The sequence below is a fragment of the Trachypithecus francoisi genome, unplaced genomic scaffold (genome assembly GCF_009764315.1).
Source record: "Trachypithecus francoisi isolate TF-2019V2 unplaced genomic scaffold, Tfra_2.0 Lachesis_group14, whole genome shotgun sequence".
Classification (NCBI taxonomy): domain Eukaryota; kingdom Metazoa; phylum Chordata; class Mammalia; order Primates; family Cercopithecidae; genus Trachypithecus; species Trachypithecus francoisi.
This window is the reverse complement of record NW_022681459.1, coordinates 38,521,230-38,536,639: the sequence shown is the minus strand read 5'-3', so window position 1 is coordinate 38,536,639 and position 15,410 is coordinate 38,521,230. Positions and strand designations below refer to the sequence as shown.

General features: G+C 48.4%; 1 long non-coding RNA gene and 1 pseudogene across 1 annotated transcript; one reads left to right on the top strand and one right to left on the bottom strand.

The window, feature by feature from the left end:
- Positions 1–5,953: 5,953 nt before the first annotated feature.
- On the top strand, positions 5,954–9,022 carry LOC117095972. Its single transcript, XR_004442268.1, has 2 exons — positions 5,954–7,025; positions 7,652–9,022. It is a non-coding gene; the product is annotated as an uncharacterized LOC117095972 (long non-coding RNA).
- A 3,524-nt stretch (positions 9,023–12,546) lies between these two features.
- On the bottom strand, positions 12,547–12,628 carry LOC117096793 (annotated as a pseudogene).
- Positions 12,629–15,410: the final 2,782 nt, after the last annotated feature.

Genomic DNA, 15,410 nt, shown 5'->3' with positions numbered 1-15,410 from the left:
ATGCTGTGATCTGTTCGAGTGCTTCATACATACCTACTAAAAAAATCCATCTAATAATCCTGAGAATGAGGGGCTATTATAATGTCCATTGTACAGATCAGAAAACAGGATCAGAGAGGTTAAGTGACTTGCCCAAGGCCAAACAGCTACCAAGGGGCAGAGCTGAGATTTAAACTCAGATAGGGTGGTTCCAGCTACACAATCAATCATTATAGGACATTGCTTATCTTGACACCACCTTCCATAACTGAGTTACAGGAAATTTACCCTTCTGGTCAATTCTCATAGCTAGACCCAGAACCTCCACAAGGCTCATTTATCATTGTTCAGTTTTAAAGTATTTTATCGTTTAATGTTTTTATAAAAAGATACTTTAGAATTTGCAGTTATCACTGTCTATAAGAAGCTTTGGCTTTGATATTTTCCCATGTTCTACTTTCCACATACCACATACATTTCTGCATTGCACACACATTGCAGCCTGGCCAGGGGTACTGAGCTCTTGCTACTCAGGGAGTTGGGAGGCTGAGAGGCATCTTCTTCACCAAGGGAAGGGACCAGCAGTGTGAGTCTCTCTGCACTCTCTTGGTGGGCTGTGAGGGTAGACATTTCCTTGCGGCAATGAGATGCAGCTTCCTGAGCTCCAGGTAGCAGAAATCCCCAGCAGGCCCTGTGCTGGGTCAGTTTTCCCAGGCCCTAATGTTTCAGGGCATGGCCGTGGGTGGAGGGCATGAAGGATGAGTCCAGCACCAGCGATCCTCTGAGAAGCATCCTCCTACTTCCACTCCATGCACGTCGCAGACTGAGTTCCTCCTGGCCAGCCCTGGGTCTGGTGTCTCTCTGCATTCCCAGCACAGTGAAGGGGCTCAAGGAAGCCAAGTGGGACCACCCAAGAGAGAAAGAATGCTGGGGACAGGACATTAGCTCAGACCCTTTGTGTCCCCTGAATGCCCTCTCCATGCCAGCACCATGATTTCACACACATACAGGGGTGCCAAAGAGAGTTCAGTGTCCCCAGGGCTCCCCAGGCATTCCCTGAACACCCTCCAGTCCTCCACTCCAGGCAGGACTTTCCCCACCAGGGAAGGGCATCCTACACTGTTCCCAGCCAGGTCCCCTTCCTGGTGGCAGTAATTCAAGAATCATCAAGGCAAAACGTCAATGGTTCCCACCATTCCCTCTCCTCCTCCCTGCCTTTCTCCCCAACACAGGAAAAAGAACAGGAAGAAAAGGTAGCCACCAATCTCTGAATTCTAAACATCAGGACTCAATGTGCCCATCTCTGTGGCCTACACAGGGCACCCAGTCTTTATGTTACCAAGTGAGGTCCCTCAGTGTATGTGCACAGCCTCATACCTGGCTGGATAGAACCAGAGATGCGAAGTAGAAAAGCATGGGATCTGGAGTTTCTGTCCTCAAGGAGTTGCTCATCCACCCACCCACCCACCCACCCATCATCCATCCATCCATCCATCCATCCATCCATCCATCCATCCATCATCCATCCATCCACCATCCATCCATCCATCATCCATCCATCCACCCACCCACCCATCCATCCATCCACCCACCCACCATCCATCCATCCATCATCCATCCATCTATCCATCCATCCATCCATCCATCCATCCATCCATCCATCCATGCGTTCATTCCAATACCCAAATTTTCCAACACACAATTTGAAGTGCTACCTCTGTGCCAGGACATGTGCAGATAACCAGGGAGAGAGGTATGAATCAGGTGTGTTTGTGGGGGGCTGGGGGTGGGCATGAACACTGAGCACTCCAGGACTGTGTGGGAAGAAGGTACAGGGCAAAATAGGAACCAAGGAAAATACAAGGGATTTAGCTGACTCCGATTGTAGGTTACCATGTGACAGGCATTATTTCACTTGGTTCCTTCAAAGTCGTTTTGGGGTTTGTAGATAACCATCTCCAAGTAACAGATGACAGTTTTGGGGCTTGGAGAAGTAACATGCAGATAAATTGCATGAGGTCTCACTCTTAGCAATACTAGAGGTGGGAGTCCAACCTGGGTCTGTCTGGCTCTGGGCTCACACCAGCTGTGGTTGTTGGAGCCACTCCCATCTGCATCCCATGAGGAGTCAGGGAAGGCTGCATGGAGGAGGCCCTGCGTCAGCTGAGGCTTGAATGATGCATAGGAGTTTATAGTAATTAATTTTTTTTCAGTTTTATTCTCTCTGTGTTCAATTTAGATAGTTTCAATTACTATATTTTCAAATTTACTAATATTAAGCCAATTCGATGACATTTTCTTACGTTGTACTCTTATCTATGGCAGTTTTGTTTTTATTTTGACATCTTCCATTTCTGTTCTTTTCATGTTTTTGAAAAATTATTCAACCTATTCACGATAACTGTTTCAAAGCCCTTGTCTGCCAGTTCCACAATGAGCTGCATCATTTTGGGGTTCTATCTTTGACTGGTTTTTCTCTTGTTATGAGTTACATTTTCTTGCTTCTTTCTACATGTAGTAATTTCTTTTTTTTTTTTTTTTGAGATGGCGTCTCACTCTGTCATCCAGATTGGAGTGCAGGGGCATCATTTCAGCTCACTACAACCTCCACCTACCAGACCCAAGTGATCCTCCCGCCTCAGCCTCCCGAGTCCCTGGGACTACAGGTGCACACCACTATGCCTGCCTAATTTTAAATTTTATTATTATTATTATTTTGCAGAGACAAGGTGTCAACATGTTGTGCAGGTTGGTCTCAGACTCGTGGGCTCAAGCCATCCTCCTGCCTCAGTCTTCCAATGTGCTGGGATTACAGGTGTAAGCCACTGCACCTGGCCTACATACAGTAATTTTTGGCTGGATGCTGAATGTTGTTTATTTTATGTTGGTGACTGCTGAATGGTGTTGTCTTTCTTCAAAAAGTGTTGGACTTTATTCTGATGAGTCATTAAGTTACTTGCAGATCAGTGACATAGTTTGGGTATTTGTCCCCACCCAAGTCTCATGTTGAAATGTAATCCCCAATGTTGGAGGTGGGGCCTGGTGGGAGGTGTTTGGATCATAGTCAGGAGGATCCCTCCTGAATGGCTTGGGCCATCCCCTTGGTGATGAGTGAACTCTCACTGTGAGTTCATAGGAGATCCGGTCATTTAAAAGAGTGTGGCACCAGCCAAGCATGGTGGCTCATGCCTGTAATCCCAGCACTTTGGGAAGTGGAGACAGGCAGATCACTTGAGGTTAGGAGTTTGAGACCAGCCTGGCCAACATGGTGAAACCCCGTCTCTACTGAAAACATAAATGTTAGCCAGGTGTGGTGGCGTGCGCCTGTAATCCCAGCTACTCAGGAGGCTGAGGCAGGAGAATAGCTTGAACTGGGGAGGTGAAGGTTACAGAGAGCCAAGATCGTGCCACTGCACTCCAACCTGGCAACAGAGCAAGACTCTGTCTCAATAATAATAATAATAATAAAAACATAAAAAATAAAACTAAAGTAAAAGTGTGCGGCAGTTGCCTCTGCACTCATGCCATCTCTCTCCCTCACTTATTTCAGCTTTCACTGTGTGACGTGTCTTCTCTCTTCACCTTCTGCCGTGATTGTAAGCTTTCTGAGGTCTCCCCAAGAAGCCAAGCAGATGCCAGTGCCATGCTTCCTGTACAGCCTGCAGAGCTGTAAGCTAATTAAACCTCTTTGCTTTATAAATTACCCAGTCTAAGATATTTATTGATTTATAGCAATGTGAGAATGACCTAATATGGAAAATATCCCACTCTCAGTGCCAATTTTCTGTATTAGGTCATTTTCACACTGTTATAAAGAAACACCCAAGACTAGGTAATTTATAAAGAAAAGAGGTTTAATTGGTTCACAGTTCTGCGGCTGTACAGGAAGCATGGTGCTGGCATCTGCTCAGCTTTTGGAGAGGCCTCAGCAAGCTTCCAATTGTGGCAGAAGGTGAAGGGAGAGCAGGCACGTCACAGTGAAAGCAGAAATGAGAGAGAAAGAGAGAGAGAGAGAGAGAGAGAGAGAGAGAGAGACAGAGAGAGAGATATCAGTGTAGGGATAGATACCACACACGTTTAAATGACCAGATCTCCTGTGAACTCAGAGCAAGAGCTCACTCATCCCCAAGGGGATGGCCCAAGCCACTCACGAGGGATCCCCCAACCATGATCCAAACGATCCAAACACCTCCACCAGGCCCCACCTTCAACATTGGGGATTACATTTCAACATGAGATTTGGATGGGGACAAAAATCCAAACCATATCAATCAGTTTGATCTTTTAAGGTTTGTTTTTAAGCGTCCTTGAGCACTTTTTATTATTATTATTATTATTATTTATTTATTTATTTATTTATTATTATTACTTGAGATGGAGTCTTGCTTTGTTGCCCAGGCTGGAGTGCAGTGGTGCAATCTCTGCTTACTGCAACCTCCGCCTCCTAGATTCATGCAATTCTCCTGCCTCAGTCTCTCAAGTAGCTGGGATTAGAGGCACCTGCCACCATGCCTGGCTAACTTTTGTATTTTTAGTAGAGATGGGGTTTCACCATGTTGGCCAGGCTGGTCTCAAACTCCTGACCTCAAGTGATCCACCCGCCTTGACCTCCCAAAGTGCTGGGATTACAGGCGTGAGCCACCGTGCTGGCCTAGAGCAGTTTTAGAATGACCCTCTCCTGGGCTGGTTCAGTGCTGGCACTAAGGTGCTTCTCTTCTTGGTTCTCTACTGAATGTGTGAGGTGCTCAGGAGAATTCCTATTCTGGCTGGTTGGAACTTGAACATGTCCAGTCTTTGGTGAGTTCTGGAAATTGTTCAGATACATCTCTCTGTGTATTATTTACGCAGCCTAGTGGAGCTTCACCCCACACATGCATGGTTTAGTGTTCAGCAGTACATGCAAGGGGATCTCTGTGTAGATTTGCTGGGTCTCTTTCTCTGTGTAGCTCTTTCTTCTCTTGTTTTCTACACCAAATTCCAGCTTCTTTTGCCTCCTCAGACTCAGACCCCTATCACCCAACACAGCAAGACTTCCATGGTCATGTTGGAGTTCTTCTCCCTACATCACAGTCCAGAAAGTAGTAGAAAGGTAGAAAGGTAGGCACGGTAGCTTATGCTTGTAATCCCAGCACTTAGGGAAGCCGAGCTGGGCAGATCACCTGAGGTCAGGAGTTCGTGACCAGCCTGACCAACATGAAGAAACCCCGTCTCTACTAAAAACACAAAATTAGCCAGGTGTGGTGGCGAGTGCCTGTAATCCCAGCCACTCAGGAAGCTGAGGCTGGAGAATCGCTTGAACCTGGGAGGCAGAGGTTGCAGTGAGCCGAGATTGCGCCACTGCACTCCAGCCTGGGCAACAAGAGCGAAACTCCATCTCAGAAAAAAAAAAAAAAGAAAGAAAGAAAAAAAAAAAGAAAAGAAGGTAGGATGATCATAGGATCCACCATGTTTGTTTTCCTTCCCTGAGAGATCACATGGAAGGACTCCTTTTTTCTAACAGCTGAAAACAGATTTTTATTATCATCTGTTCAGTTTTATACTTCTAAAGTAGAAGGCTAAATCTGGCCCTAGTTACTCCATTATGGCCAGAAGGAGAAGCCCCTCCCTCCCCCCATGCCTGTCTTTTGACCCTCCTCCTCCACTTGCAGCCATTTGGCCCATTTGGGTGTTGACTTTGATGCAAGTCAGGGGTGCCTGCATTGGCGTCTGTGCATGTGGTTGTGGGTGTGCGTGTCTACATAGTGGCTGGGTGTGCATGAGTCCTTAAGGTGGAGGTGGGGCATGGGAATGGGGTGCAGGGGAAGTGGGGCGTGGGAATGAGGTGCAGGGGAAGTGGGGCGTGGTAATGGGGTGCAGGGGAAGTAGAGGTGTGACGGAAGTAGAGAGGTGTGAAATAGCTTCATGGGAAGGGCAGAGTTCCTCCTTGCTACTGGGAAGTGTCATCTGGGGTTCTGGCAGCATTAAGAGCCTGCCCTGCACTCCCACCTCCGATGGTAATCCTGAATTTAAGTTAGACCAGCTGATGTGGTTTTGTTCAGCTGAGCATGGGCAGGGCAGGAAGACTGACAGTTCACCATTTCCTTTACCAAGAAGCCCCTCTGCCTCCTCCGGAACTCCACCCCTATCCTGTCCTCCTTCCTAGCTCCTTCCCAACGTCCTCAAGGTTTTGTCAGCACCCTCACAGGTTGGTCAGGTCCCATTGGCGTTGTCCGAGCGTGTGTGTGCAGGTATGTGTAGGTGTGTATGTGGGTGTGTGAGTGGGTGAAGGCTTGCATGTTTCATGTTTTCAGAAGTGTTGAGGAAGAAGAAAAGAAGACATCTGACTTTTCTTGTGACATCACAAAGGGCAAGAAACTAAGAAATGCCTCAGGCTCCTGCAGAGAAGGAGGGATGGGCAGTAATAGCTTGGGGCAGGTGAGGAAGGATGGTGGAGTGTTTGGTGTTGAGTGAGGTGGCCCAAAGGGTGTCTGTGCATCCTCAAGAACTGGGGGGAGAAAGGCTCCATCTGTGGTGGGTGGATCCACAAAGCTTATCCACCAAAATCACTTGAAGAGCTTAACGCAGCTCACTTGGGCATCAACCCAGTAGCACCCAATATGAACACATAGAATCTACACCAGCACTGCAGGGATGGGTGAGAGCGGCAGAGAAGGAGATCCATACCAGGTGGAGAAGGCACAGGCCCAGGTTCCCTGTACCCTCAACATGGCCTTCTCCCTCCTCATCGGCCGTATCCCTGGGGAGACGAGAGGGGTGGATGGGCCTTATCCTGGCCCACATCTCCTTTCTCAGGACCTGGGGTAGGATGGCAATTCATGGATGGAGGAATAACAAGACCTGGTGAGATCAGCTTGGCCTGTCTCCCAGCTGGGCAGGAACACAGGACTCCAGGGCATGGAGGACCCCCACCCCTGCCCATGGCCAGCACCCACCTGTGCCAGCACCTGCCTGTCCAGAGCTGACCAGGAGAATGGTGCTGGCCTGGGAGCTGCTCCTCATGGCCCTGCTGGCCCTGCGCTGGGAGCTTAGCCTGGTAGGGGCAGAAGGTGAGTTCCATGGCTCCCACCCCTTCCCTGTCCCCCTCCTCACTGCTGCACCCTGGAGGAAGCCGCACCATACCCCCGGGACCTTACCCACCCAACTCCCTCCTGCTCCCCTCGCTTCATCTCTCCCCCCGCCTTCCCTGGGCCTCCTTCACTTCCCTTTTCCTGCACACTCCTGCTCATCCTGTCCTGGAAATTCCATCTGAGCATGTCTGGCTTCCCAGCCCATATTTCTCAGCATAGCACTCCAGGCCCCCAGGCTCCAGGGTGGCTGCTCTGGCCATTTCCCTTCCCCTCCTTCCCCAGCAGACACTCGCTGCACCTCAGTGGTTCCCACCTCAGACCTTTGCTCCTGCAGCGTCCTGGCCTGGGTTTCATCTCAGGGCTGGATTTGTGCCTCTTCCCAGGATGCTTGAGGGTCTGGGGGGCAGGGCCTGCCGCTGCTGCGTGTCTCCATCCTGCAGGGATTGCACGGTGCTTCTGTCACGAGAGGAGGGTCCACAGGCAGAAACTTACCCCGGCAGACCGCTTCCCAAACCAGGGCACCTCTGCCCCAGATCAGCTGGGGGTGGTGGTGATAAGGGACCCTGCAGGGGAAAGAGGTGACCCCCTCCTGCCTCTCTTGTCAGAAACCGTCCTGCTGTGGAACCTGTGCTCTACAGCGACTACACCAGTCACATCACTTGCAGGTGGACGGACACCCAGGTTGCCCAGCGGCTCATCAATGTGACCCTCATTTGCCGGGTGAATGAGTGAATGACGCTGGGTGCAGGGAACATGGGCAGGAGCTATGGTGTCCCCTGTGCCTGGTGTGGGATGGTGGTGTAGAGAGGGACATCTCAGGTCAGCCTTGGGGTGGGAGTGGACAAAAGACAGAGAAGGAGGGAGGCCCTCCCGGGAGTTCCTGCCCCGCCAGGCACCTGCCAGTCCAGGCACTGCCGTCTAACCTGGGGTTTCTGGGGAGCACCTTCTACACTGGTGTCGTTGATGATGGTGGTGGTAACAATGGTGACAATCTTCTTATTTTGTCACAATTTAACACAGTTGCCCCACATGATCTATCTTAGTTCCTCCTCACTGTGAAGTGGGCATGGCCAGGCCACGATGCCTAGTTCACAGATGGGGAAACTGAGGCCCTGGAGGTGAGGCGCCAGCCCTGGCCACAGACACAGGCCATGTGGACGTGTCTGGGAGGGGGCTCCATGCTCTCCCAGGCTCCCCCTCTGCGTACGGGCTGCCACCTCTCCCACCCGAGCTCTCCTGGGCACGAACCACACGGGAAGGAGACCAGCATTGCTCTACAGTGTTGGCTAGGGTCTGAATCAGCCTTAAATGAAATAATTAAGCCACTGGATCCAGAGAGGCAGGTGACAACTGATTGGTGATTCCCCCACCTAGAGGGGGAGGAGGGCTCGGCTCTGCCACCCCCCACCCCTCCACCACCTTAAGTTCTCCTGGGGGCCTCCATTACACTTTCTCCATTCTCCTCAAAGACCATCCTGCCACTCCCTCTGACCTGCTTCCTGCTGCTCTGATACAACAGGGGACTAGGGAGAAGCTTCTCACCCAACCCACACTTACACTCCCCACTCCCCCTGCCTACGACCGGGGCCTGGGCCTGGGCCTGGTTCTGGGCTGGGGCTCCTGTCTAAGGCTTGAGACCTGATGCTGTATGGTCCTATTGCTCAGGGGAAGTGTGAGTTCAAGGTCACCTTTGGGAGATGCTGTCATGGCCTGAGGTGGTCTCTGCAGAGTGGACACAGGAGAGAGGAGGACATCATGGCCTCAGGAACATCACGGCCCCCAAGTCCCCACTCTGCCCTGTGCCACCCACCGTGCTCTCTCTCAGGATCTTTCTCAATCGCCTTGCAAACCTGCCCCACCCCCTCTCAGATGCCCACCAGAGTGCAGCGCCTGGACATCTCCTGAGCTCACAACCCTGTGGCCTCCCTTTCTCTGCTTCCCTCGACAGCAGCCCCCCCCATAAAAAGTTGTCCACACTTATTGTGTCCAGGGTCTTTCCAGCCATTTCCTCCTGGGCCCACTCCCCCAGGATGCTGCCCCCACCAGGCCACCCAAACTACTCTGGTCCAAGTCAGCAAACATCCCAGGAACAGGATCTCATGGTTGGGCCTCCACCTTCTTCCTACTTGACCAGGGGTAGCCCCTGACGAGGAGGACCACCGCAACCTCTCTGCAGTTCCTCCTGCACCTGGCTCTGCCCACAGCTCACTCAGCACCCCCAGGGCTCTGCCCACCCTCCTGTTTCTCCTTGTCTGCTGCCTCTTGGTTCTCTCAGCTGCCAAGGCTGAGATGCCCAGGCCCAGTTCACAGGCCTCCTCTCTGCTGTATTCACTCTACAGAGACCCCCTCAGGCCATGAGAGCGTCTCCCAAAGACGACCTTGAGCTTGCCCTAAGCTCCAGGCCTTCAGGTGCACTGGCCTCTCCACCTGTCACTTAGACAACAGGTGTCTCTGACTCCAAACGTCCTGAACCAAAGTCCCGCTCTCCCATCTCAAAAAAAAAAAAAAAGATAATAAATTAAAAAAATAGCCGGGCGCGGTGGCTCATGCCTATAATCCCAGCACTTTGGGAGGCTGAGGCTGGCGGATCACCTGAGGTCAGGAGTTCGAAACCAGTCTGACCAACATGGTGAAACCCTGCCTCTACTTAAAATACAAAATTAGCCGGGCATGGTGGCACATGCCTGTAATCCCAGCTACTCGGGAGGCTGAGGCAGGAGAATCGTTTGAACCCAGGAGGTGGAGGTTGCAGTGAGCCGAGATCATGCCATTGCACTCCAGCCTGAGTGTGAGGAGTGAAACTCAGTCTCAAACAAACAAACAAACAAACAAAGTCCCACTCTCACTGAAGCAGCTCTGCTGCCTCTGTCTTCCCCATCTCCCTTCACTAAATGAGAGCTCCTAGTGGCTCAAGCTAAACAACAGGGAGGATTTTGTTTTGTTTTTAAGTCTCTTTTTGCCACCATTCCTTTCCAACTGCAGCATCCGATCCACCAGCAAATGCCGCCAACCTTATCTCAAGCAGAACGTGAATCTCATCCACTCCAGCCCCACCACCCTGGTGCACACCACTTCCTGCCACCTGGATATTCCAGAAGCCTCCTAACAGGGCTCCCTGCTTCCAACGTTGCCACATTCCCATCTCAGTCTATTCACAACTGAGGACCCTCAGGAATCCTTTCAAAGCATTCATCAAAGTCTGCAATACCTTTGCTCATAACTGTTTCCCAGTCACTCACAGTGAGATCCAATCCCGATCCAAGACCCAAAGGCTTCTTCATTGAGTGGTGAGCCCTCAACGAACCTTTGAAGAGTGAGTGATCCTCATGCACAGTGGGCTAAGCTGTGTCCTCTCCCAGCAGGGACCCTCCAGAGCCCGTGTCCTGCTAGCTTAGTGATGACATGCTCTGGTCAGTCTGCCCCGTCCTTGCTGTGTGCCCAGGAGATGTGTCATTACCTAGCACAGTTTTGTCATCAGTGATATTGACCACTTCTCATTCCAGCCAGACAGGGCTCTGGGTGCCCAGCTCACCGTCACTCTGACCTAGCATGGTGAGGAACTGGGGGCCCTGACTGGGGCAGGTCTCGTGTGAACGGCCCTCCATGTGGTTTCTATTTCTGGAAGGAAACAATGTTACAACAAATATTTATGTACCTATGGTTTTGGGTATGGGTCTGAATATTTCTAGAAGCATAACAATAAAGTCAAAAGGTGTACGTTTTTCATTTTGCTAGATATTGTCCAAGAAACAACTTCCCACTAAAGTGATGTAAGAGTGCCTGGTCAAGAGAATGAGAAGTCAAGACAAAGAGTGGGAGAAAATGTTGCAAAAGACGTAATTTTCGGATAAAGGACTATTATCCAAATTATTCAAAGAACTCTTAAAACTCAATGATCAGGGCCAGGCGCAGTGGCTCATGCCTGTAATCCCAGCACTTTGGGAGGCTTAGGTGGGAGGATCACCTGAATCGAGACCCCCATCTCTACAAAATTAAAAAAAAACAAACAAAAACGAGAAAATGAATAATCCAATTAAGGACCAGAGTAGACACTTCATCAAAGAAGACATACAGATGTGAAAAGACCGTATGAAAAGGTGCTCAGCATCATGCGTCATTGGGGAATTGCAAATTAAAACAACAACAAGATACTGCTACACACCGGTTAGAATGGCCAAAATCCAGAACAGGGACAGTACCAAATGCTGGCCAGGATGTGGAGCAGCAGGAACTCTCATTTATTGCTGGTGGGAATGCCAAATGGTGCAGCCACCTTGGAAGACACTTTTGCAGTTTCTTATAAAACTAAACACACTTTAACCATATGATCAGCAGTTGTACTCCTTGGTATTTACTCATATGAGTGGAAAACATGTTCACACAAAAGCCTGCACATAGATGCTTATAGCAACATTAACTGACAAAACTTGGAAGCAAAAAAAGATGTCCTTCAGTAGGAGAATGGATAAATAAATTGTGATACACCCAGACAATGGAATACTATGTAGCACTGAAAAGAAATGAGCTAGCAAGCCGTGAAAGGACACAGAGGAAACTTAGCTGCATATTGCTAAGCAAAAACAGTGACTCTGAATAGGCTACATACTGTGTGATTTCAACTATATGACATTCTGGAAAAGGCAAAACAATAGAGAGAGAAAAAGCATCAGTGGTTGCCAGAGGTTAGAGCGAGGGAGGGATGAAAAGAGGAGCACAGGGGGTTTTTAGGGCAGTGAAACCATTCTGTGCCATGTTATAATGCTGGATACCTGTCAAGATGTATTTATGTAAACTATAGAGCTTGAGTGATAATTATGTATCAATATAGGTTTATCAATTGTAACAAATATACCACGGTTGCCATGGATTGAATGTTTATATCCTTCCAAATCAGTGCATTGAAATCCTTTTTGCTTTTTTCTTAACTTCTTTTTCTCTAAGTTCATGTCGGATGGGTAATATGCCCACACGGTAACTGACAGAGCAGAAGCATCGCCATCTTGGACAAGCACTGCCGTTCTCAAGTTCCCCTTGATCAAAACTTGCCTAAATTCAAAGGGCATCAACCTAGTGACTAAGGTCAGCATGACCATAAACACAAATGACATCTCCAACCACAAACATTCCAACCTTAAGATAAATCCCTCCCTGACCAGAGACATGCCAGCCCGGAGATAACTTCCCCTCCGGCAGAGAGACGTCAGCCTCCCCTCCAGCCAGAGACATGCCAACCCCGACACAAAACCATTCCAAGCCTGTGATAAAGCTCTCTCACTCTAAAACCAATAAATACTCTTGTTGTTTATAAGCCACCCGTCTGTTATTTTGGTTATAGCAGCCCAATGGGCTAAGACGATTGTAGTGCAGGCTGTTGACAGTTGTAAGACAGAATAATCCGACCGAAATTGGCCGGAAGCCCCTTTCAGGTTTATTCTCCAAAATAAACCTGTTTTTGACTGTTAAGCCCCTTTTCTGGTTTCTTTCCTCTTTCTTTAACTCTTACAGTAACAAGGTTCAAAGGTGGCACATCTCACACATACATGGGAACATCCAATCATCACGTCCATGAATTACAAAATGGTCTATGTTGAAATCCTACCCCACAAGGTGATGGATTAGGAGATGGGCCTTTTGGAGGTGATTAGTTCATGAGGGCAGAGGCCTCAGGAAGGAGATCAGTGTTTTTACAAAAGATACCAGAGAGATTCCCTTGCGCCTTCGGCCATACGAGGTTACAGTGAGAAGGCTTCATCTATGAGGAAGCAGGCCCTAACCAGACACCAAATCTGCCAGCATGTTGATCTTGAACTTCCCAGCCTCCAGAACTGTGAGAAATAAATGCTGTTGTTTATAAGCCACTGGTCTCTGTTATTTTGGTTATAGCCGCCCAATGGGCTAAGACGATTATAGTGCGGGCTGTTAATAGTTGGGGAGGCTGTGCATGTGTGGGGCGGGGAATATATGGACATTCTGAACTGCCCACTCAATTTTGCTGTGAAACCAAAACTGTTCTAAAAAGTAAAGTCTATTTAAAAAAAAAATAGACTAGTATTTTATAGTACAAGAGTACCTGTACCCCCACACACTTCCCATTCTGGGTATTATCAATCATTTTACCAGTAATATTTACCAATATGGTGAGTAAAAGAACTACATCTCATTTTAATTTGAATATACAGCCACACCTCATTTTATTGCACTTTGCTTTATTGTGCTTTGCAGATATCGTGTTTTTCCAAATTGAAGGTTTGTGGCAGCCACGTTTTGGTAAGTCTACCGTCACCATTTTTCCAACAACATGTCTTTGTTTTAGGACCGATGGGTTCATATGCCCATCGTGCGGTAACAGACCCATTACATAGTGACAGCAGGGTTTGCAAAAGAGGAAGTTTAATGATTGCAGAGTGCTGATCGAGAAGATGGGAGGAGACCCTCCCGTTTATCTCACCAAAGAGCTTTGGGCTGGGGCTTTTAAGGGGATTACAGAGGGTGAGAGACTCCCTCCGTAATTGGAAAATTGGGGTTGCTGATTGGTCGGAGGAAGGGAGAATGAAATCATCAGGATATGGAACCTGCATTCTTTGGTGATTCAGCCCATTGTGGGGTCCTTTAGACCAGCTGGGTCAGTGGTTTCATCGGTATATCGGACCTGAAGGACTGTCTCACAGGGAAAACTTAACATTTTATAATGTTCACGTTGTTATCTACGGAGCAGTTAAGGGGAACTGTGATCTCGTAACAGGGTCTATGCGATTTTAGCACAGTAGGCACCAAATAGCCATGAGCACGCAGGCTGGAGAGCAGACCAACCTCATGATGGAGGCCAAATGTGCTGCCAGCGTGGGTGATTTTTGTTTCTCCCCCTTCCTTCTTCCCTGATTAATTTCATAAATTTTATAGGGGCAGTTTAATCTCTGTGTCACCTTTTGGTAATTCTTGCAATATTTCAAACTTTTTCATTATTATTGCTTCTGTTATGGTGGTCTGAGATGAGTGATGTTATTACTGCAATTGTTTTGGGATGCCATGATCTGTCACAGAAGACAGTAAACTGAGTAAATGTTCTGTGTGTTCTAACTGCTCCACCAACTGGCCGTTCTCTTATCTCTCGCCCTACAGTGAGAAGGCTTCATCTATGAGGAAGTAGGCCCTAACTAGATACCAAATCTAGCCTCCCTATTCCCAGAGACCCAACAATAGGTAAATTAGGCCGATTAATAACCCTGCAATGGCCTCTAAGCTTTCAAGTAAAAAGAAAAGTTGCACACATCTCCTACTTTAAATCAAAAGCTAGAAATGATTAAGCTTCATTGAAAGTCTAGATAGACTGAAAACTAGGCCTCTTGGGAAAATAGTTAGCCAAGTTATGAATGCAAAAGAAAAGTTCTTGCAGGATATTAAAAGTACTACTTCAGTGAACTCATGAATGAGAAAGGAAAACAGCCTTATTGCTGATATGGAGAAAGTTTTATTGGTTTGGATAGAAGACCAAGCCAGCCACAACATTCCCTTAAGCCAAAGCTTCATCCAGAGCAAGGCCTTAATGCTCCTTAGTTCTCCGAAGTCTGAAGAGGTGAGGAAGCTGCAGAAGAAAAGTTGGAAGCTAGCAGAGATTAGTTCATGAGGTTTAAGGAAAGAAACCATCTCTTTAACACAAAAGAACAAAGTGAAGCAGCAAGTGCTGATGGAGAAGCTACACAAAGTCATCCAGGAGATCCAGCCAGGATGATTAATGAAGGTGGCTGCACTAAACACAGATATTCAATGTAGACAAAATAGCCTTTTATTGGAAGAAGATGCCTTTTATGGGAAGCTTCAATGCTTCAAAGGACAGGCAGAATCTCTTGTTAAGGGCTAATGCCACTGGTAACTTTCAGTTGAAACCAATGCTTATTCACAGTTCCAAAGAACCCTAAGGCCCTTAAGAATTGATACAGTTGCCCGGGTGCTGTGGCTCACGCCTGTCATCCCAGCACTTTGGGAGGTTGAGGCGGGTGGATCATGAGGTCAGGAGATCGAGCCCATCCTGGCTAACACGGTGAAACCCCCTCTCTATTAAAAATACAAAAAATTAGCCGGGCGTGGTGGTGGGCATCTGTAGTCCCAGCTACTTCGGAGGCTGAGGCAGGAGAATGGCGTGAATCCGGGAGGTGGAGCTTGCAGTGAGCCGAGATCGCACCATTGGGTGACAGAGTGAGACTCCGTCTCAAAAAAAAAAAAAAAGAATTGATACAGTTTGGCTCTGTGTCCCCACCCAAGTCTCATCTTGAATTGTACTCCCATAATTCCCACGTATTGTGGGAGGGACCCAGTGGGAGATAGTTGAATCATGGGACGGTTTCCCCCGTACTGTTCTCATGGTAG